This window comes from Ochotona curzoniae, unplaced genomic scaffold, assembly GCF_017591425.1.
Source record: "Ochotona curzoniae isolate NIBS_2020 unplaced genomic scaffold, NIBS_Ocur_1.0 contig_4514, whole genome shotgun sequence".
NCBI lineage: Eukaryota > Metazoa > Chordata > Mammalia > Lagomorpha > Ochotonidae > Ochotona > Ochotona curzoniae.
Window position 1 is genome coordinate 4,732,937 of NW_024466312.1, and position 24,251 is coordinate 4,757,187.

A 24,251-nucleotide genomic window follows, 5' to 3' on the forward strand; every position below is an offset into this window, starting at 1 on the left:
GCCAGTCCTCTTCATGCAGTAGCAGTCCACTTAACAGACACAAATCTGAATCATAAGACTCAGTGCAAGATGCTCCACCCATACAGAACAGAAAAACTGGAAAATAACATTAGCAGGAGCTGGGAGGTATTTGGGGGAATAAGTGGAAACATTTTGCCAACCTCTGCTTTCTGGAAATGCCAAGATCTGTTTCGTCTTCATCTTAAGTAAGTGAATTGCAAACTTTAAACACGTCAGTTCCTTGAAAAAGGAGGTGTACAAGGTACATTCCATCCCCAGATCAAACTAAACAATTTACTCTGCAGCAATGAGCTTCAACTCACATCACGGATCCTCTGAGCTTCCCTGCATTAAGCAAGGAATTTGCTCTGTGAGAAAAGCTGCTTATTTCAAATGTCCAGACTCAACTCTTTTTTATGAACTTAAAGTTTTGCTTATTATTTTTGAGGCAACAGACTTTTAACATTATACTCAAAGGTTTAATGTCCACTAAAAAAAAAACATAATTCAGCAAGAAAATAGCAAAAGACTTTAAATAATAATCAAATGAAAACATGTTCAAGTTTGCTCACATAAATTTTTAGTTACAGATTATTAAAAACATACTAGTATGTACAATGTCTATTAATTTATTTTACAGATTTTAAGCAAAGATTGACAAAATTCTGTATTTATAGCTAAAATGTTGCACACAGGCATTTCTTTCTTATAAATATTAATTCTCACATATAAAGGAAAACATGGGGCCCGGTGCGGTGGCGCAATGGTTAAAGTCCTCACCTTCCACGCCCGGGATCCTATATGGGCGCCGGTACTATCCCAGCAGCCCCGCTTCCCTTCCAGCTCCCTGCCTGTGGCCTGGGAAAGCAGTGGAGGACGGCCCAAAGCTTTGGGAACCTGCACCCGCGTGGGAGACCCGGAAGAGTCTCCTGGCTTCAGATCGGCATAGCATCGGCCGTTGCGCTCACTTGGGGAGTGAATCATCGGACAGAAGATCTTCCTCTCTGTCTCCTCTCTGTATATCTGCCTTTCCAATAAGAAAAATAAAAATCTTTTAAAAAAAAAAGGAAAACATGTATTTTTCTTTGTCCCAGCTTAATTCACTCAACAGAATGTCCTCCAGTTTCGACCACTTTGACACAAATTATAGAATTAACTTTTTATAGCTAAATAATATTTCATTATATGTGTATGTGTGTTCATGTAACATTTTATTTATTTATTTGTCCTATGGTAGACACCTTGGTTGATTCCATATTTTAGTTATTATAAACATAATCATGAAAATTAGTGCAGCCATTCTGGAAAATAGTACGGAGAATTCTTTAAAAACTAGAAGCACATGATCCAGCACCACTGGGTATTTATCCAAAAGACTTGAACACATTGTATCAAAGAGTTACTTGCACAAAGAGACTCTACTCTTAATCACGTCCATTCCCCCTGCTAATTTCATTCATTCATAAAATTGAGGGATTGCTAATCTGACATTTTCTTTTAGCTCTTATCTTTTCATTTTTTCTTCACCTTACCTAAAATGATCTAAAATCTACAATATTTTTATGCTTTTTATTTGCTATTATATTATTTACTATTATAATAATATATTTAATAGTAAAGAAGCACAGGCAATAAAGACAAAAATAAACAAATGAGATTACTTTAAGCTGAGAAATTTCTGCTCTACAAAGGAAACACTAGCAAAGCAAAGAAGCAACCCACAGAATAGGAGAAAATATTTACAAACTATATATCTGATAAAGGATTAATATCCAGAATATGTAAGGAGCACAAGAAACTCAGCAATAAAACAAGCAATCCAGTTAGGAGGTGGGCTAACAAAAGGAACAGGCATTTCTCAAAGATGAAATTCAAACAGTCAACAGACACATGAACCTGTAGCCATCAGGAAAATGTAACTAAAAATCATAATGAGATTTCACCTCAAACTAGTTAGAACACCTATCATCCAAAAATCAAAAAACGTAACAGAAGTTGCAGAGGATATGACGATCAGGGAAGGTACCCTAATACAATGTTGGCAGGGATATAAACTAGTACAGTTATGGAAAACAGCACACAGATTGCCCACAGATCTGAGAATATATCTACAATATGACCCAGCCATTCTACTCCTGGAAATTCACCCAAAGGAAATAAAAACAGCCATGAAATTCTTATTAACTCACAATTGCTAAATTACAGAATCAAACCAGACACCCATTAACTGAGGACTAGATAAGGAAACAGTGTTATATGTTATGTATACATGATGGAATACTATTCAGTTATTAAAAAGAGAGAGAAAAATGAGACCCTCTTTTTAATAACAGAACAGATATATTGGAGACCACTAGGTATAGTGAAATAAACCAGTCCCAAAAAGACAAATGCGTTTTGCCTGATTTGTTATAACTACTATACAGAGTATAAAAAAATAATATTTGTGAGCAAAATTGACATTTTCAGTTACTTCATGGTCATAAAAGTCAGGGATGAGAACAAGTAAATGGGGAGGTCCAGACCTGCTTTCTCCCACATTGTCAAATCATGAAGAATGTCTTGAATCATATGACACATTGTCAGGCTGCTAATGTGAATGCTGTGTTCTGAATTCACCGTGAAGATCGGGATGGAACTTGTTGCGTTTGTCGGTAGAAGGCTCCTACAGCTTGCATGCTCTCCTCCCTCTCACGTGGCCTAGCACATGCTCCTGTCACATTCCCCACCCCCTGAGAGCAGAGGGCCCTGGAAATCCCCGCTGAGGAGAAAGATTACTTGATTTTCTCATACTCTGAACCTGGTCTACACTCTTGAGGAACAGTGGTTCTTATGTGTACTACTTGAATTGTTTAGTTAGTAGATGGTTATGCTTGTGATTACAAAGTAAGTCAAAAGTATGTCATTATAAAAATTAAAAGAAAAGAATAAGAAAGGAGAGTGGCAATAAGGGAAAGAGGGAAGGTATGATGGTATCATTATATTTTTAAACCTATGTATATATATATACATATATATATAAAAAACTTGTTTCCCTTATCAAAAAATTTTTTTAGTTAAAGGAGAGTTACCGAGAACTGTCATTTGAGCAGAGCTGATATGCGCCTAGACCTAGGTGGCCATGTTTATTCTCTTGCTTCCATGCTAGATTTCCCACACCTGAGCCACCACGATGTTTCTGGGAGACCTCTGTTGGTCTGTTGTCTGAAGACCCGTGCTTCTGAGTGCTGGAATGCTCAAATACCCTTGGATAGGTGTGATCGGCAACATTATTTCAACCCCTTTGATTTCAAAATCTGTTTTCAAACATCTTTCCAGCTTACCTATTTCCAAAACTGTATATTTCATCACTGAAGAGCCTACAGCAAATTGTGTACAGTTCATAATCTAATTGTCTAGAACCCAAAAGTGCAAACAACCTGAAGGCTAACATGTGGCTTCTAGCTCTGAATCTCCAGCACTCAACCTTCTGATTGACATGTAGTAAGTGCTTGGAAAAGATGTTCAAATGAACAAACGAAATAATCAATAAAGGCTTAACATACAACTGAGCACCAGCTAGGCAGACCTTGGGAAGAGAGAAGGAAGAGAAAGGAAAAAGATAAAGCAAGCAGCAGCATAATACACAGCACTGGTTCTTCAGGAAGGTAAGATTTTCTTTCATGAAATAACTAGGGAGTCATGGAAATCACCTTATAAGAAAGTACTGTAGAAGTCTGTAGAAATATGAAATTGAAGGAAAGCCAGGCTTGTGATACAGCAAGCTAAGTCACTGTCTGTGATATCAATATCCCGTTCTACAGCACCAATTCTAGGCCTTGCTGTTTCGCTTACAATCCAGCTCCCTGCTAACACAACTAAGAAAGCAGCCAAAGATGCCCAAGCACCTAGACCCCTATGAGACCTACATGGTGTTCCAAGCTCCTGGCTTCACCCTGACCCAGCCTGATCATTGTGACCATGTGGGGAGTGAATTAGCAGATACCAGATAGCTCTCTCTCTCCATCGGTCTGTCACTCTGTCTTGTTGTTGTTGTTGTTGTTGTTGTTGTTGTTGTTGTTAGAAAAACAGAACTGAAAGCTAAGTTTAGTCTAATGCAAAAGATTCTGAAATCTGCATGTGAGAAATCTTCAGAAAGTTCACAGAAGATGCCTATGATCAAAACTTCTGTTATGAAACTTAAAATGTTTTGTGCAAATCAATCAAATAGAAAAGTAGAATTGAGTCTTCACAGCAACATGAGTATGTGTGCGATCTGGCAGTGCTGAAGCAGAGATGGAAGGTAAGAATGAAGACAAAGGCTGGAATAAGCAGCATCTCATGCCTGGAGAGCACACGGCCGCTACCATGGGTATCGGCCTTGCCGGAGCACCGTGGACTACCCACAGTGCTCTGTGAAGCGGGCCCGACTGCTTCACTGCTCGCCGACAGGCTGGAGCTGGGGGCAGGGCAGGGAAGGGGTGGTGCTTGAACCTGGGGAAGTAGTCTTCCAGCCGCACGGTGGCTGAAAGTCCCTGGGATAAGCAGCGTCTCATGCCTGGAGCGCACGTGGCCTACCATGGGCGCGTCCAGAGCCGGTATCGGGCGGCCAGTGCGCCATTTGGGTCTAGGCTCCGCCTGCTGGCCACCCGGCCAGAGAGCTCTGGGATTTGGTTTTTATGATTGCTGCTTAGAAAGCTCCATGATGAATTCTCAGGGCTTTGGGTACATGAATCAACCCTAAAGATTCCCAATGAGATAATTGGGCGGGAGAGCAAAGAAACCTTCCATCTCCTGTGAACGTGTGAGGAAGCCGTGTAGTGTAACATCTCAGGCACATAACAGGTAACTTGTAGACAATAGATTCAAGACAACATTAGACAACAGTAAAACTACAAAGACATGCAGGGGGAATCAAGAGCGACCCTGACAACTTATTAACAGGAGGTCGTGTGCACAGAGCAGTGGGGGACCACAGCGTCGAGCAGGTGGACAGGAGGAGTCTTGTATCCCAAACCTGGAGACTCCCAGATCCCCACCAAGGACTACCAAGGACTATCAGTACAGGCGCCAAGGACTACATCCCAACTGCCAAAGAGACCACGGGGGACTGGAATGCCTTCAGAGGCCGAGAACTCAGAGGACATCCCCCCCCTCCTTTGGACCTACCACACGGGATGGAAGAAGCTGAATCCTTCACCATAGGATCCAAGGCCATTGGAACAACAACCAGGAAACCTGAGCGGTCTTCAGAAACAGAACAGTAACCTCCCTTCAGGACTTGGGAGAGGAGCTATCTCTGGTTCTTACTTAGCTCCAACTTCGGGTCCCCAACCTCTCTGCAATGACCATGAGGGACGCTCCAGACCCCCCCCCCCCCAACACACACACACACACTCACACACACATTCACACTCACAAATTGGAATGGATAGGCAGAGAACAACAAGGAAGGCTTGGTCAGCATGGACTCACACACACCTTACTAGGTAGGACACGGGGATTAAGTACTCCTCACCAAGGTATGGAAGATTTCTCTGCACACCCTTCCTAAAACTGTTTCGCACCTCAATTGTTGAAATGTCATTGAAATAGTCACAGAAAGTTGTTAAGGCCTTGCATCCAATTTTGACATATCAGTTGCTCAATACTATGTCAATTTATCTCTTAACGTTATTAATTGTTGCTGATGTTATGTTGGGGCTTTTAATTGACTGGGATTTTGCTTTGTTGGCTCTGCCTTCAGACCGAGGAGGGTCTCCCTAAGAAGCCGCTGAACTTGACCGGACAATAAGATGCTGGACTCTATGCTTGGTGTATGCTTGCAAGAAGGAATCTCAACTAAACTTGGACTGTGGTTACGCAACGGGGGGTGGGGAGGAACCCACCATGGCGGGGTGGGGGGAATCCCAGTGCCTATAGAACTGTGTCACATAATATAATGTAATTATAATAATAACAAAATTTAAAAAAAGAATGAAGACAAAGACCCCAGAGCCTACTGCTAAGGCAAAAAGGGTGCAGGGCACGCTGTACTAGGTCAGCTACATCTATTCATCAGACTCAGTTCATTCCTATGGTCTCCACTCTCGCTTGAGTAAACGAAACCTAAAGATCCTTAGTCTGTGCCTTTGCTTTCTTAGTTCTTTGAGTGTGCTGTCAGCCAAAGTCACTGGCCACACCCCTGTCTTTCAACACTCTCCAGGGACTTGTTTATCAAACTACTGGAATGCAGCAGAGACAATCTCCATCTCTGGCTTGGGAGCAGCTGCTCTGTGGACTTGCTAACTTGCATGAGGAACTGACACAGCTTTCTCTACAGGAATCTGCAGAAGCAGCTGAAGCTGCCCAAGCCTCCATACCCCTTGCCTTTGTGAATGGGCCAATCTCTCCATTGCCCAGGTAAAGGACGAGATTGGGAAGACAAAAGCCCAGAGCCTACTGCTTTTCTATCAGTGCCATTAGCCTCTTCCCTGTCATTGTCCATGTCATCTTATCACCTGATCCTACAAGTTTGGTCTACATGCCAATGGCAGCACCACCCATTTGTCCTATACAAACACCTCTCATATTATGTGATGAATATAAAGATATTTCAGATAAAGTTCCAGAAACACATATTGTATCATATAAGCACACGCGCGCGCACACACACACACACACACACACCCCTGCAAAATCTCATTTACATAGAATTCTGAAGCCTTACTTCCCCCAAGAAGCCCATTACAGGCTACACAGGGCTTATACTTTGAAACTTCTTTGACAATTGAGTAAACCAAGATGGCAGGTTGAAAAGGGTCTTCACGTACAGACTAAAAGACAAGATTTGTCCTAATTCAATACCAACTTCCAGTGTCACTATCTAGAATAATTGTGACATTGCACAGCATGAATTTGTTCTCTGAATTCTACTCCATGTATGTAATAACAATTGTTTTACATGCAGTACCATTAAACCAGAGAGCACTGCCAATATTAATGCTATCAGTTTTTACATCAAAAGTTCTATAAGGTATGAATGCCAATTCTGAACAATGACCCCCATCACAGATCTTTCCCTCTCCAATCACGCATCAGACCCATCAAAAGCTGTTTTAAGAGATTGATCTATAGTTCCATCCATGAATTTCTGAATCAAGATCTTGTGGTTGAGGATCCTTAGACTGTTTGCTTCTGTTTTCACCTCTGGTGATAGGCAACAAGGCCTGGTGCAGGTATTGGAGTTAGTATGCACACCCCAACAAATGCAGCTGGGTCATCAGCAGTGTCTTCCAGACAAAGCAACTCCTGGCAGCCTCTCTGAGGGCAACTACTCTACAATGCACTTGGAAGAGCCAGGGGAGGGAAGCTCAAAGGCCCCAGGACTGGAAAAGGAGGTTGTTCTTGAACCAAGGTCTCAAATGACAGTCACAAGCAAGAGTGGTCCATCTGCTTCTTTTGAAGATGTCAGCCTCTTCTCCTAGCCCACAATTCCCCAGACTGCCCTCCCAGCTATGAACTTCCTGTCCACATGAGGAGGAAGTGGAACCCTGGAAGACCTGTCTGCAGAGAGCCACCTGGCCATGTTCCACAAGTACACCTTCAGATGCTGCTCTACCTTGAGTTACCAGGACTCTTGCTTCCATGCAATCACAACAGAGATGTTAGCTAAGCTCATGCTGTAAATAGTGGAGTCAGTCTTGATCCTAACAGGTACTTCAAGCCTCTAAGGCCCAAGAAAATCTGCTCTAAGGCCTAAGGAAATCAAAGAGGCCAAAATCATTCGTCCTCCTCACCTCCTGTTTCCTCCTGTGAACACTTAAGAAGACATGAGACAGGCTCTGAGATGCCTCCTGATTCTCACTTCCTTAACCTTTACTCTGGCAACACTAGTCTCTTTGTCCACCCTGCTTTTTCTTACATTTTTGCTTTTGATGCTGAGCAGACCACCTGCAGAATCTAATCATCATGCTTGAACAATGCAAAAAGAGCTCAGAAATGATGCTAAAATGACTTCATACTGGGCATTCAGATCCTTTTCAGACCTACGAAGTCTGCTGTAGCTAAAGATACAAACTCAGGCCTGTAAGTGCGTTACAGCTATGGTCTCATTCTCCACGAGAGATCAATGACCACTCTTCTCCATGATAAGCAGCTATATCTGTTTGCAGCCCTATATAGCACTGCTTTCCCCATCCAAACAATTGCTTCTCTGCCATGGACCCTGGCAACCATATTTTAGCGCCCAGACATGGGCCAGCCAGTGACAAGTTGCAGGGCAAGCACTGAACAAGTCTGCAGTCCTTTCTCCCACCCTCAGGTCTTTGTAAAGTACTAATTTTTTCCTCCTTTCCCTACTGCTCAGATATTTGTGTTCAGGATTCTTGCCCCACAGATGTACTTGTCTGTGGGACTCCAGGTTGAACTTCCAGTTCTGTTCCCTTCCCACCAAGAAAGGATCCCTGAATCTGGAAAGTTCTGCCCTAAGGTCTTTGTTGCTGTCCACCAGCACCTCCTCTTTTGGAATCCACACATGGCTTACAGAGGAAGCTGGGCAACAGCAAAGCTCTGCTGTTCAATGCCATGACCCAGCCAACCCACCCCACAAAACACATCCATTTTGGCAACCATCATTAGGGACTGCCACCACCCCTCCCTCTGACCTGCCCAATCCCTCCAGCAGGGAACTGGCTGCTGCACCTCCCAGAAGAATCTTCACACAGCTCCAGCTGAAATTTACAAGCAGTCCTATCACATTTTTTCCTAAGATTCCAAGTCCATAACATCGACAGAACTCCTTTCATCCAATTATTGAGTAATTCTGTGGATGGAAACAGAACAGTGGAAACAAAGACCAACCCATCCTCCACCCACTCATTTGAAGGTTCTGATTTTTTTTCCCATGTCTGCTGCACTGGTATCTCAGCCAGGACTGTCTCTCTCCCTTCTCAGGCTTTCTTACTTCGCCTTGGCTTATCCCAGCATTATTTTCCATTTGTTCCCTAGCATAGAAGAAAGCAGGGATCCTGTTTGGATTAGACCTCCAACCATGTACCATATTCTTTTTTTTTAAAGATTTATTTATTTATTGGATAGTCAGATATACAGAGAGAAGGAGACACAGAGAGGAAGGTCTTCCGTCTGATGATTCACTCCCCAAGTGAGCACAATGGCCGATGCTATGCCGATCCGAAGCCAGGATCCAGGAACTTCTTCCGGGTATTCCACATGGGTGCAGGGTCCCAAAGCTTTGGGCCGTCCTCCACTGCTTTCCCAGGCCACAAGCAGGGAGCTGGATGGGAAGTGGAGCTGCCGGGATTAGAACCGGTGCCCATATGGGATCCTGGCACGTTCAAGGAGAGGACTTTAGTGGCTAGGCCACGCCGCCGGGCCCTACATGTACCATATTCTTTTTTTATTATTATTATATTTTGACAATCTTTACATAGTTAATTAAGGTAAAAAGGTTCAAAGGGCTACAGGAAAGTGGGTAAGACTATTATTTTTTCCATATTGTTCCCTTCATATTCTTAAACAGAAGTTCACACACTCACCTCCCAAGGTTCCAGGGCCAAAAGCATTTATCCATTTTTCTGTGATCTCCATTGCTTTTGGCACTCAGAGCATGGTCCATAACAAACAGACTGCTACTGCACTTAGTCCCCAGCCTCACCTATGACACCTGTACAGTTCCAAGTTCTTTCATACTGAGATGAATTCAAAACCTCTGGAACTAAGAAAATGAAACCATGTCACACAGCAGCAGTAGCAGAGGAAAGGAATCTGCAAGTCCGGTCACTTTTGTGTCATAGACTCTGAAAGTTGGGGAATCCCTGCTCCCTGGAATATAACTGGGCAAAAGGGACAAATGAATCGTCCCTTGGCATCTTGTTGGTTGACACTATGTGGGCATGACCGGTATCTGCCCTGACAGATACTGAAATGATACAGAGCAAATCCCACAATGAGTCCAAGTCATTGCCCGTCCACATCAAGGACTGAAGTATGCTTCATCAGATGTTTTGTGAAAGAGTCGTCCACCTGATAGAATTCTAGCTATGGCCCAGTTTCTGAAAGAGCATTGAGGATTTCCTGAGCTGGGGCTAGCTGCTGCTTACACTCACATTCTGGGTTCTCATATTTACAAAGAAACCACAAATGCCAGCCAGGAAAAAAGGGAGAGAGGAAGAGAGAGGAAAGCAGGGAGGGAGGGAGAAAGAGAGAGAGAGTGCAGGAAGGCAGAAAGAGGAGGCAGGGGCAGAAAGAGGAGGCAGGGACAGAAAGACAGAGAGATTAAACCCAGACTGCTCAGAATCTGGGGTCTCCTGCAGCAGTGTTTTAACACATTGTTCCCATATCCAGAGCATGTTCCAAGTATCTCAGTCCAAATTCCTCTGGATGTGTAATTTCCTGACACTTAACTGGAAATCCCAAACCCATCCCAAGCTGAAACTCTGGCTTCTGAGCCTGGCATGGGCCTCAGACCTTGAGTGACCTTGGTCTTCCTAGTTCTGATCTAAACCCTACTCGATGGGCCCTATTGTGCCCTCAGGATCATGGGGACCACACCAATCTAGGTTTCCAGGCCCTCAGACTGGTTGCTGCCTCTGTTTGGTTACTTCTGATGAAGGTCCAGGCTGCATCTTAGCTTTCCTGTATTTCAACTCAAGTTTGTAGTATGTAAATACTACTAGTTGTGAAAAGGGCCATGAAGAAAGAATTAGAGTGGTGATACAAAGCACACTGGGAGATGGGGAGGGGGGACATCTCAATGACACCCAAAGTGGTCAGGGAAGACTTCTCAGAGCAGGACTCTGAAAAAGGAAATGTCAAGGAAAGACAGAAATGCAGGCCCAAGACAAAACCACATCTTGTGTATTCTAGGAATGTCATAAAGTTGAACAAACAGAGTTAGGATCCTATTCCACAGCCTCTCAAGCTCATGCCACAGCCATTTTGTCATCAGCAGAGTGAGTCTCTCCAGTGAGGCACTCATCCCATTCAAAGAAAAGGGCACTGGGGTAACAGAGGAACCCATGCACAGACTTTCTTGCCCTTACTACAAAATATCTTGAAGTGCAGAGGCCCTACTTTCCAAACTCAAATTCCAGCTCAATGAGGTAGACCTGTTCAATTCAAAATGTTCCTTGTGCTAAAATTATTGAACAGCCAACACAGGGAGGGAAAAAATGAGATTACTGGATAGAGAGGGTTAGGATGGGGAGAACAGTGTCTGTGCTAATGTTAAATCAGGATGTACCTCTTGGGGAAGGTGGGACATCTTTGAAGATTGCCCTGGGATGAACAGACCTTTCAGAAAATGAAGAGGACAGGCTTCCTGAGAGGTTATCACATCCCCAGGAATAGTCACTTTACTCCAAGATCAAGTTAGCATCTTGGCACATGATGCAAACTAGGCCTTGCCATCTGCTTCTGGTTTGGCTCCACCCTTTCCCTGCCCCAGAACAGTACCCAAGATATATTGACAGTGAGTAACTGTGGATAAGAGCAAGAACCCTGGAACCAGAGACTGTTTACATGTGCCTCTGAACAACCTGTTCTCTTGTTTTGCCATCAGAATCAGAACTCTCCCTCCCTCAATTCCCCCTCTTCCGCCAGCCCTCAGAGACAGGCCACATTCCTAACTTAGGCAATGCATTCTTGTTGTCCTGACACATACTGCCAGAGTGGGCCAGACAGGCTCCTGAGAGAGCCAAGATACCCACCCAACACTTGCCTTTGGCCAAGGGTATCAAGCCAGACCATGGCGTCATAGCAGCCAAGGTCCCTTGATAAGCCACATCAGTTCAGTTTTTGAAACTGATCATGGCTTGCTAATGGAGCTAATGAAGAGTTACATCAGACAAATCCCAGATTGAATGACAGTTATTTAGGACAGGTCTGATGGTCAATGTCTTTCTCGCTTATGGGGACAGCTACCAGATCCAAATCTGGCATGGACTTCAGGGAGGAGAGGGTTGTTGATCATAGAATGAAGCATAACAATGGAAATGTCTGGACATGAAAGTTCTCCCAATCAGCTTTTGGGTTCAGTTGCATGACTTTTAGGTCACTGATAATTTCAATGACTTTTTAAACTGATACTCAATGTCAATTTCTTGTAAGGATAAGAGTCATTCACCTAAAATGCGTAGTTAGCAGTTGAGTCATATGCTGCATGTGGGATAATAAATGATTTTGACATGCTCACTGCCTCAAAGAACTTTACAGGAATGCATAGGTTTATTTCTTTTGAGAACACAAGGCTAAAAAAATCATTATATAGCTGGACTGTAGCACCCACAGGTTTATGTGAGATACGGGGCTGAGGTGAAACTGACCAAGCTGCACTACCAGTATATACACTGGCTGGTACACATGACAGATTGCACCTGACCCTGCACTAGCTGGACCATGTAGGAGTCAAGTCTGAGGTCAACCCAGGCAAAGTAATGGGATACTCCCTGACTTGACCACTGGTCTCAGACCCTGGCTACAGGGAAAATCACAGTATGTGTGGTCTGATCCTAGAATACATGTATCAGGACTGGGCTTACTCAGTTGCCAATGCCTGTAAAGTAGACAGTATACCGAGATACATATGGAAGACACAAGATGATAGTCAGCTCATCTAGGCCAGCAGGGGACATTAGCTGCCTCCTCAGAGGATGAAAAGTAGAAACAATTGGACAATTCTCCTGGTCAAGCTTTGCAACATGTTCCTGGGTTTGTGGAGGCACCAACGTGAACTTTGTTAACCAGTAGACCTTGGAAAGATTTTCTTTACCTTGGAGCAATGGAACCTACAAGTTCTCAGAACTATCAACACCACTCAGGATAACACCCTTGAAATACTCTTCCCCACACCAGGGTCTCTGGAACAGCATCAAACTATCCCATTCTCAGGTGCTGAGATAGTTTGACAGTAGGGAGCAGCTTTCCCCCAGTACTCCCCTGTGGACACAGGAGGAAAAAAGACTGAAACATTTGTCTCCCCTTCCTAATCAGAGGCCTACAGGGGCATGCATTCCTTTCAACTATATAAACAGTAATAAAAATAATTTTTTCTAAAAAAATCATTGTATGAACTTTCCAAAGTCAGCAACTACAGGAAATGAGCTTTGGCTATCAGTAGACCTTTTGACTTTTTGTTATAATTATCCATTATAATGCTAGTAACTAATTGGAGTGTTTATCGTTTACCAAAAGTAGCTCTAAGAGTCCTATATACATTATTTCATCTGATTCTAGCAATGCTGACACGTACGTACTGTGTTCTTGGTTTATTTCTTGCAAGGATTTCTGGAGTCCCATCAGAACTACTGACCCAGTTGAAGCCCCTTGCTTTATGAAATCCATTCATTCAAAATTTATCTCTTCTAGTCAGCAGCTGTATTTCTCAGTCACCTGGTAACTGCAAACCCTAAATTATTAGGTCATTTAGTTATTCAACAAATATATTTGGGGAGCTGTGGTGTCATGAGAATATAATGATAAAGCAAATACGGGTTATGTCCTGAGAGAACTTTCAACCTCACAGGGATCAGCGAAAAGAAATATGATAGAAAAAGAGACACAAATACTGAACACAATGGGCTGTATGATGCCAACACAGTGTCCAGGCTGACACTGACCTTTGGCCATTGGTTCTGCCTGCAGATGAGACCCTTTGCTCCAGATCCTTGTGTATGACTCACTTTGGACTTCTAATCTTCCAGGGTCTACCCTTTACCTGACTCAATCCATCAGCACTCTTGTCATATCATCACAGCCAACACAGCACCAAAAAAAAAAGTGCTCTATGCAGCTTGGTGGCATGAAAGATGCAGAGAAAAAGTCTGAGGAGACTTTAGGCTATGTTAACTCCAGACTTATGGTAATGTCTAGCATCAAAGAAAAGTCCAGTGGCCTGAAGGACAAATGTTTAGAACACAGAAAACCACTGGAATGAGAAACATAAGAACTTAACCTGAATGACCACAAACTCGGCCAAAAGGAATCAAAAGAAAAATGTGGTGCAAACATTATTCTCCAGCATGAGAGCTACAGAATCCCGGTATTGGGACAGCCCCAAAGCTCTGAGGCCTCACAAAGAAACATCAAAGATGATCGAGTTCCTCAACAGATGGTGCAGGGGTTCTTCATCCTTCTGTGGTTTTCCTGTGCTCAGGACTTTGTGCTCCAGGGCTAACTCTGCATCCCCAGTGATGTGCATGCTAAGTCCAGTGCTTACTCTGGTTACAGGGTGTCTTTGGTCATTACCAAGAGGCAAGAGGCACAAACATAATGGTCACACATGAATGGCCACCCCTACCAACCAGCTGGTGGTTAGGACAGAGTAGAGATCAGAAGAGATCACATTTCTGTCAATATCAGGTTGCTGACTTCTCAGAGAGGTAAAAAGCTCACCTCTCACAGGTAAAGATCCTATCTTGCCCTTGTGATTTCACTCACTACAAGCCTCTTGAAACAAAACACTGGCTTGTATTCGAGGAATATCTGAAAGGCATGGCAACTAGCACAGTCACCAACACAGACAATGGCAACATGTTCTCACTGGCTTCATGAGGTCGGAATAAGGAGACAATCATTGCCATTGAGATCAAGCACTTTGCCTGAATCATAGTAAGTGGCCATCCTCATCAGCACCCCTTTCTTCATCATTACACTATCAGAATCTTCCTCACTGGCATCATGCAGATAATGTATCTGAGGGTTTTCTACTCCTTGTCATTGTTATTCTGCTACAACAGAAAATGAATGGTCCAGTAGAAGTGTTTAGTGGAGAACCTGAACATGGAAAGGACTGTCTGTTCCATCTCCTCATTTGCCCTAAGAGAGTAATTGATAACTGGACCCATGCCGGTTTAACAATCAGATCTGTGTGCCTGGCACACAGGAAGAATGGTGAAGCCAACTCTCTACCCACAGTTCTGGGATCTGTCCCTCCTTATTCCTGATCAGCACAGCCTGTAAGCAAGTTGAGTTCAAATCAGGACCAGAAAATGTTGCCATTGTCAAGAACACCGTGGTTAGAAAGGCCTCAGACAGAGCCCTGGGAGATTCTCAGAAGTCCTTTTGGAAATATGGAAAATAGAAAATGAAATAACAAAGTCACCAGACTGTAATTCTCGTCAAATCTACCAACAACCTCCAGCTCCCTGTTTGTAGGACCACAATCCCAAAGACAAGTCCCTCTTCATAATGATGTTCTTAGGGAAGTGCAGCACCTTTGTCATCAAAGACAATGACCTTTACTCCACTTACAGAAAATAAGTTTCAAGAACCCTAATAATGAGACACGGTAACCATAATCTTTCCCACTTCTATTCAGTGCTCTCTTGTCAGTGATCTCAGTCTAGTGTGCCTGTTGTACTTACCAAAAGCCAGAGTGCATTATCAAAGTTCAGTATGGTTATGGAGGCTTGTCCCTTCAAAGCCAAAGCTACCATCTACAACACAGGTGGAATTTCAGCCAACCATGATGGAAGATGCTGCAAAAGGCCTCAGTGTGGCCATGGAGCAAGTTAACAGATAGGATGCTAAGCTGCTGTAAAGTGCTGAGCAAGGAGATAAGGCCATGTCAGGAATAGCTGGATGAGCTCTCAGTCATTCACTACAAAATTGTCTCAACTCATACACCTCCCCAACCACTGTGATGAGCTGTCAGATGCAGAATGCAGTCATTGTTATGACAAAAGATGGGGCCACTGATGTAATGTAGGAAGATACTGATATGGCCATTGTGATAGCAGATCCCAACAGTTAAAGATGTGCAGCCTCACAATCTCATGGAAGAACAACACGACAACTTTTCACCTCTCATCACAAAGAAGAGGATGGCTACTTGCTCTTTGACAAGCAAAATAAGATTATTTCTAGTAATCTTAACCAGAGCATTGCTACATTTTCTCTTCTTTCAATAAACATTGTTTTTATCTTCTTGCCTTGTATTTTTTTCCTCTTTTGATCTGGTGCATCCTACCCAGTGGCACCATTGCCATACAGCTCACCAACCCGGGCACTAACACAATTCCCTGACTCCTTTAGCTAATGAGAAGCCTGGAAGAGACATTACAATACAGAAGACGCCACAAGAAGGGAGGGCTGGTGAACAAGCACCTTGCCATATGTGCCTGCTCTTACACTGGCCTTACATGAGCCCTGAGTGAATTTATTGTTTGTGTCACTGTTTGTGCAAGGGGAGAGTTTAGGTACCACTCTTTCACATTAAACTCTGGGTTGGAGAAAGGATAGCATGTATCATTTGGAAGAGAGGTATGAAAAAGATAAGAAAATTTTCCGAGGGAATGCCTAGACTGAGCAACTACACAGCCTCCACATTGGCATTATAAACCAGAAGGAAGTATACCTGATCATTGGGAAAATCTGAGAAATTTCATCTTGTATAAAGGTCTTTAAGCCATCTGGATAGAGATTGCCTTGTAGGTAGGTTATTTCAGCATTAATACTCTCCCATTTCCTTGGGAAAGTCTCAGTTCTGAATCTTACTGCACCCCTTGGTCTGGGTTGATTTATGGATACATCACATGCCACTCTTCTTTTTAAGTTTATTTTGTTTATCTGAAAGACAGAGAGACACAAAGAGAGAAAGACGGGCAGAGAAAAATCTTCCATCTCCTAGTTCTCTCCCCTAAATATTTATAACATCTGGAACTGAGCCTGGCCAAAGCCAGGGTCCTAGAACCCAGAATGGGCTTCCAGGTAGGTGGCAGGGACCCAAGCACACAAGCCATCACTCATTGCCTCCCATAGTGCACATTAGCAGGAAGCTGAGGTCAAACATAGAACCAGGTCTCATACTCGGACACTTCAATATGAAATATGGGGTGGCTAACAGGCATCCTAAACACTGCTGTTAACACATGGCCCCTGGTTCATTCTTATTGGGATATAAAATGAAAATGTAAAAAATTTTTGTCAGACTACACTGGTGGGAGTTAATGTTGAAATAATGCTTCACTAAGGCCATTTTTATCTTCATCTTTCGGCTGCTGGCCATTAACATCTCTTATGCAATAAGGACATCATCAAAATTTATGCCAAAGAAAGACAAAAACTGCAAACAATACTCTGAACAGATCTGACCATTTATGTGTTTATTACTTTTATCTCTATCTCTACCTCCTGTTTTTAAAGATATAAATTTTAAGGGCATGCTGTTCATACAGATCTAAGTTCCCGTGATATTAAAAGTTTTATGTAAACTCACTATCTTCTGGAGTTTCCCTGCTGCTTATGCAGCAGACAGGAGTCCTCAAACACCCTCTACATCCCATTGAAGATCCCATTGCCTTCTCAATATTGCTATATATTTCTTGGAAAATTGATCATTTTGCTCAAAAATTCAGTTCAAGATTCTGCAGGAAATGGAAGCAGGGGGCAGGATTATATCACAGTGATATGTACAACTACCATTTTGATACTCAAATATTGCCATTTTTCTGGCCAGATTATCCCCACCCTAACCTCTTACATCTCAGCAGTCTGCTTTTTATCACTGCCTGCCATCTCATCTCCTCCCCATCCCCTGTGGCCTTTCACCCCTACAATCTGGCTTTTCCCAACTTCCATCCCAAGAGTTGGATTCACTTTTTATATCTTACTCCAAATACCCAGCTTTACAAAAAGAATTTTTGATGCACTAGAAAGCTAGAAATGGCAATATTTATTTCTTGTTAGAACATTTGCAAAGTGACTTCCACCATTGATTTTATGACAAGCATGTTTCAGGCTTTTACCTTTCTTTGCTTTATTTTTGTATAGAATGAACATCGATGTTGACAAGTCCATAGAGACCTCATTCTAAAAGATATTTTGTAAAATAAGGAAACAGAGGTAGAAAGTGTGAAGTGACAAAAGGTAGGTCAAGAGATCGGGCTATTTTGAAATTATTATTTTAAGATTTGCTTACTTTTATTTGAACAACAGATTTTTACAGAGAAGGAGAGATACCTAGAGGTCTTTTATCTTCTGAAGTTCCTGCCCAGATGGCTGCAATGGCTGGGACTGAGCTATTCTGATGCTAGAAGCCAGGAGCTTCCTCCAGGTCTCCCTCCTGGGTACAGGGGTCCAAGAACCTATTCCATCCTCTGCTGCCTTCCCAGCTTATAAGTAGGGAGCTGGGTCAGAAGTGGAATAGCCAGCATATGAATCGGTGCCAATATGGAATACTGGCATCACAGGTGGAGGATCACCTTGCTATGCCACTGTGCCAGCCCCTCTAAAGTTTCAATGTCCTGCCTCCATTCTGATTGTCCACGATTCTAAGACATGCACCACAATGCCCAATTAAGAGTGGAAAAAAGGTGTGATAAACATCGGGGCTCAATCAACCCATCCAGGCAAGCATATCCAGATGGGAAAGGACTGCCCTTAAAGAAATTTATCTCACCCCATTTTCCTTCTCATGTATCAGAAAGCTTCACCAAATCAATACTGGAACTTTGCATTTTCCAAGGAATTGCCAACTCTCTCTTACCCTTTGTTATCTGCAAAATTAGAAGATTCTATCATACAGGACAATCTTTCCATCCTTAATTTCTCTAAACAACATTGATGGAGGAGGGCTCCCTATGTTTCAGGTGGAATGCTAGACACTATAAATACAAAGTCAAGGACAATAGACACCCCAAAGCAGACAGTTCAATGAGATTCTTGAAACAAATTCAGACTCAGAATTCCTCCTTCAACTAATGACCAATGGAGCCTGGTCACAAAATTGTCCTCCCCCATTCAAGTGCAGACACAGCAGACATCTCTGTCTCCAGCACACCTGTCTCCAGGGCCAGCCTCACCAGTCACTTGGCTACTGTCATAACTTGTATTCAGCCTTTCAGGAATTGCCTCAAAATCTCTTCTATCTCTTGGCTGCTCCTCACCTGTCTCTCTTTTCTCACAGAAGCAGCACAAACCCTCCTCCTTGACCAGCACAAAGCAGTTTGGGGACATCTTTTATTACTTGAATAGGTCCTCAGGTGTGCATTTCTAGCCATACATAGTAACTCAAGATATTTCTTCAAAGGCCTAGCACTGTGGCAAAAATGAGTTAAGCCACCACCTGCAATGCTGGCATTCCACATGGATTCCGGTTTGATTCCCGGATGTTCCACTTCAAATCCAGCTCCTAACTAATGTGCCTGGGAAGGCAGTAGAGCAGTAGAGGACCATCCTGGTCCTCTAGTAGAGGTCCTCCAGGTCCATGCCTGGGTCCCTGCACACCTATGGAAGACTCAGAGGACATTTCCTGGATCCTATTCTCCATCGGGCCCAGTCCTGTCTGTTGGGTCATTTGGGGAATGAATCGGTACACGGAACATCCTCAACCACTCACATTCTCTCTCTCTCCTTCCCTCCCTCCCTCTCTCCCTTCCTCCAACTTTCTTTTTCTCTCTCCCTCCCTCCCCCTTTCTCTCTCTTTTCCTCCTTCACTCCCTCTCTCCCTTCCTCCAACTTTCTTTCCCCTTCCCTCCCCCTTCTTTTACCCTCCCTTACTCCCTGTCTTCCTCTCTCTCTCTCCCTCCCCCTTCCTTCCTTTCTTTCTCCCTCTCCTGCCCTTTTTCTCTCCCTTCCTTCCTCCCTCCCTCTTCTTTCCTCTCTCTCTCTCCCTTTCTTCCTCTCTCCCTGCTCTTCCTTTTTCTCCCTCTCTCCTTCACTTTCTCTTTCTCATTCTCTCTCCCTCCATCCTCCTCTTCTCATTTTTTCCTGTTTTCTGAAACTCTGACTCTCAAGAAAATGAAAGCATAAAAATCTATTTTTAACATTTCTTTAAAATAAAGAATTCCCCCCCCCCCGAAAGAAAGAGTTCTAGATGGAAGGGAGGCATGAGAGTCTTCATCTGCATCCACACAACACAGCTGAGCTCAGAATGGGCTGGGTTTCAATTGGTATAAGGCAAAACAGGCCACCTGGGTGCTAAAGAATAAAGGGAATTCTAGCAAATGAACTGAAATTCTAATTCTCAGGGAGACCATTCCAGAAATGTAGGGATTTGACCCATGGATTTGCCAATGTTTGGGTTATGTTTCAACCTTGATTGAACACCAGAGCAGCACACATCGTCAACTCTCATATGTGTTGATGAGGACTGGGTACATTATGCATTCTGTTTTGCTTTTTTGGTCTTTTTTCTATGTGTCTTGGTTGTTTTTCCCATTAAAACTAGGGCTTTTCCTCCTCTGGGCCTCTGTGTAGAATCCAGCTCAGATACATACTTCTAGAAGGTGTTCAATCCACTTTGGAATTAAACTACAAAAGTAAAAGTGGGCCCAGTGCAGTGGCTCAATTGGCTAATCATCTCCTTTCAAGTGATGGGATCCCATATGGGCATGGTTATATCCCAGCTGCTCCACTACCCTTCCAGCTCCCTGCTTGTGGCCTGGGAAAGTAGTAGAGGATGGCCCAAAGCCTTGGGACCCTACACCGACACAGGAGATCCAGAAGAAGCTCCTGGCTTCTAGTTTTCAACTGGCTCAGCTTCAGCCATTGCAGCCACTTGGGGAATAAACTAGTGGATGGAAGATTTTTCTCTCTGTCTTTCTTCTCTCTGTAAATTGCCATTCCAATAAGTGAATAAATATTTTTACCATGGAGAACATTCCTGGGAAGGATCATTCCACTCCAGATTCTCTGATAAGAAGGAGGTTTTGCCCAGGAGTGATGTGGCAATGCCAAGAGGTGCCATTTGGTGTTTCTGTCTAGAAATAAAGGCAAGGTACAGTACACAAGAAATACTTCCCTTGACCCAATATGGGAGAGAGTCTCTACTTGTGCCCTTGGAGCCACCTCTCCCTCCTCTCTCTGTGCCTACTTAAATATGCAGTTCAGACCTCCGTTCAGCCCCCTACATGCTATCTCTCCAACAGACACAACCTTCTTGCTAAGAGAGCCTATGTAGAAGCTTCCAGAAAGACATGGTCTTTGTCTTCACATATAGGAAGGCTTCTCGCATAGAAGGGGCCTCAGATTAACTCAGCATCATGCTGATGTTATATAATAATAAACAGAAACTATAAATAGAAACTACTGGAAGGCAAAAAAAAAATCTTCATTATGTAAAAGAGGATTTTAAACCAAAGCTAGAATTGAGCTATTCTGAACATCTCAAGTTGAAGATTATTCTAGCTTTCTTACCCCCAAAACCTATATATAGTCCTGATTCGCATGATGTGTTAGGATGCCCTGGAAAAAGAATTTTAATTATGTCCAAACTCTGGGTTAAGACATAGATACAAGTGTGATATTTGGGAGTGTATGAACAAAACCAAGAGACATTCCAGAGGTTCTGGAATGAGGCCAGGAAAGCAGGGAATGATGGAGAATGATGGACATAGTCCCAGAGTCTAGGTCTCAACACTGAGATTAAAGATCTTTGGAACAAGGCAATGGCTCTGCTTTAATCTGCTCCAGTCCCAGGTACCTGATTGCCTGTGCCTCCCACTCAAAAGAAGGGGCCATTGGTAAACATTTACAAAGCCATGATACCTGATACCCAGACAGAATTTGCATACAATGAATTACTCTTTCAAGATGTACAAATTCTCTTATACAGGTGTATAATAGTCCCCCAATCAAGATTCAAAGCATGTCCAAAACCCCAAAACATCTTTTATTCGCCTTGCAATCAACACTTCCCATAATTCCCAGGCCCCAGCAAGCAACAAAATACATACTGTATGCAAAATATTTTCTGCATCCATACATAATATGTGTGTGTTTTATTGTCACCTCTTCCAGAATGGCATATAAATGAAATCATAACATTTCATTTCATAGCTTCTGGTATATTTCACTGAGATGAGGCATTTGAGGTTTATCCATGATGTTGCCTTTATGAGTTTTATGCTCTTGCTCTCCTGGCAGTATCCATGGTACAGATACATAAAAGTTTGTTCATTCTTTCACAAGTTGTTAGATGTTTGGCTTGTTCCCAGTCTTTGATGATTGCAAATGAAGTATTTGCATGCAGTTTTTTAGCAAGTACACAAATTGTCACTGAGTAAATATCTAGGATCATATTGTATGCATATATTTATGCTTATAAGAAATTGCAAAACTGGCATCCCACTGTGTCTGACCATTGTAGAGCCCTAATTCATACTGCCAGGAACTCTGTCTGAGAACACTGGGCTGCTAATGAAAGTTCAACTTCTACTGATCCAAGGTTCAGGAAGTTAGAGTATCTAGAATTGGAATTCAAAGCCTCCAAAAGTAGTGAGATATCTGTGTCTGTGAGTATTCAAAGTGGGACTGAGCAACTGCAAGAGAGAGGTGTGATAGACAAATTGACCTTCCAGATCTCTTCCAGCCCTGGCTTCTATGATGCTATGATTGTGAATGTCACCCTGCCCTACATTCCTCACCCCACCCTTCCACATTTCTTACCACTTGACTCACTGGACAAATACAAGTCTAAAGAGTTGACATCCTTATCAGTTTGACTGATGTGTTTCCCTGAGTTGATATTTTTCATGCAATCAAATGGACCTGTTTGCAGTTTCTTCAAGGAGGTAGCAAATACATGACCACCTACATTCTCTTCCAGGTTCATCTGTTGACCTGTTTGGAGCTGTAACTGTTTCACCCAACAGCTCTCTGTTTTAGCTTCCCCATCAAGGGTGAATGGTACTTAGCTCTCAGAATCTTACAGAGTACCTCTAGAACGGAAATAACTGGGTAGTGATGCTGTTCACCTGTCTTAACTGGAGTCTGACAGGCCTGAATTTGGATTCTGATTCTGATATGTGAGCTTCAACAAGTCACAAAACTTTTGTGAATCTTGGGAAAATGGGCTTCCTCTGCAGAGACTTCATGTAGATGAAGCACCTTGCATATTGGTGATGTGGAGATCACCCTGGGGCATATTATTTTTATTTTGGATGTCCATGAATCTTTCCCTCTTCCATTAAGACTTGAGAGGACAGTGGTCATCTGAGGCTAATGCTGAAGACAGCAGACACCATGGATTCACACACTGGAGGGCCTGTGTGGAAGTTCAGAAGAAGCAACTTGACAGCAAGCATTGTCCGCTCACGGTGAAACTGAGCCTAAATTCCAGACCTGAATCCATTTCCAGGCTATCTGTCTTCCAGCCATTGGCACAGAACTTCAAATGTCTTTGTCTTTCATGTCTCATTGACTCCTCCTAGCCATATGGGTTCTAGGAGGAGTTTCCCTCCCAACCGTTTAGCACCACCAATGCTGGGTAGAAAGACAACTAATAGAACAATTCCAAGATGATTTTCTCCTATATTCAAGAGACAGTGAATGGATATGACTGGGCCTATTTCACCAGTCTTTGCCAGAAAAAAAAAAATGGTAACTTTCAATACTTGTGGGTTTGGGTTGAAAAAAGATTTTCCGGGCCCGGCGCGGTGGCGCAAGTGGTTAAGGTCCTCGCCTTGCACGCCCAGGATCCCATATGGATGCCGGTTCTAATCCCGGCAGCCCCGCTTCCCTTCCAGCTCCCTGCCTGTGGCCTGGGAAAGCAGTCGAGGACGGCCCAAGGCTTTGGGAACCTGCACCCGCGCGGGAGACCCAGAAGAGGCTCCTGGCTTCGGATTGGCAGGATTGGCATAGTATCGGCCCGTTGCGCTCACTTGGGGAGTGGATCATCGGACGGAAGATCTTCCTCTCTGTCTCTCCTCTCTGTATATCCACCTTTCCAATAAAAAAATAATAAAATAAATCTTTAAAAAAAAAGAAAAAAGATTTTCCCATACCAGACAGTCTCTGTGAACACAGAAAAGACAAAGCTATGCTCTCCTTTTGAATCATCTCTGTAAACACATCTCTAAACCAATACAGCTAATCTCCCACTTCCCAACTCAGCTCTTTTCCAAATCACACTCACCTTTCAATGTTTGAGATCAATTCATCTTCTCTCCCTGGGAGACCAGGCCAAGAACTGTGCTTTCACCTGAGTAAGGCAAGGAGTCTCCCTCCTCAATGACCCTGATCTTACATGGATCTCTGAATAGATGGGAAAGTAAGAGTCTGCTCAGAGAACCACTATGAAGAGTACAGCAGATTGAGTTCTGGCTACATTCTGTCTGAAACCTGTGAACCTGGCCAAGTAACAACATCTAAACTCAAGCTCTTCATATATATATAACGCCGGTGGTAACATTCCTTCACAAAATTATTTTGGGGGTTAGAAAACATATGTTTAAAGCATCTGGCAAATGCTAGGTACTCTGTAAACCATAACTAATTTCATTATTATTGTCTTCCTTGTTGTTCTAATGACTAAATAAGACAACCCTCTTGAA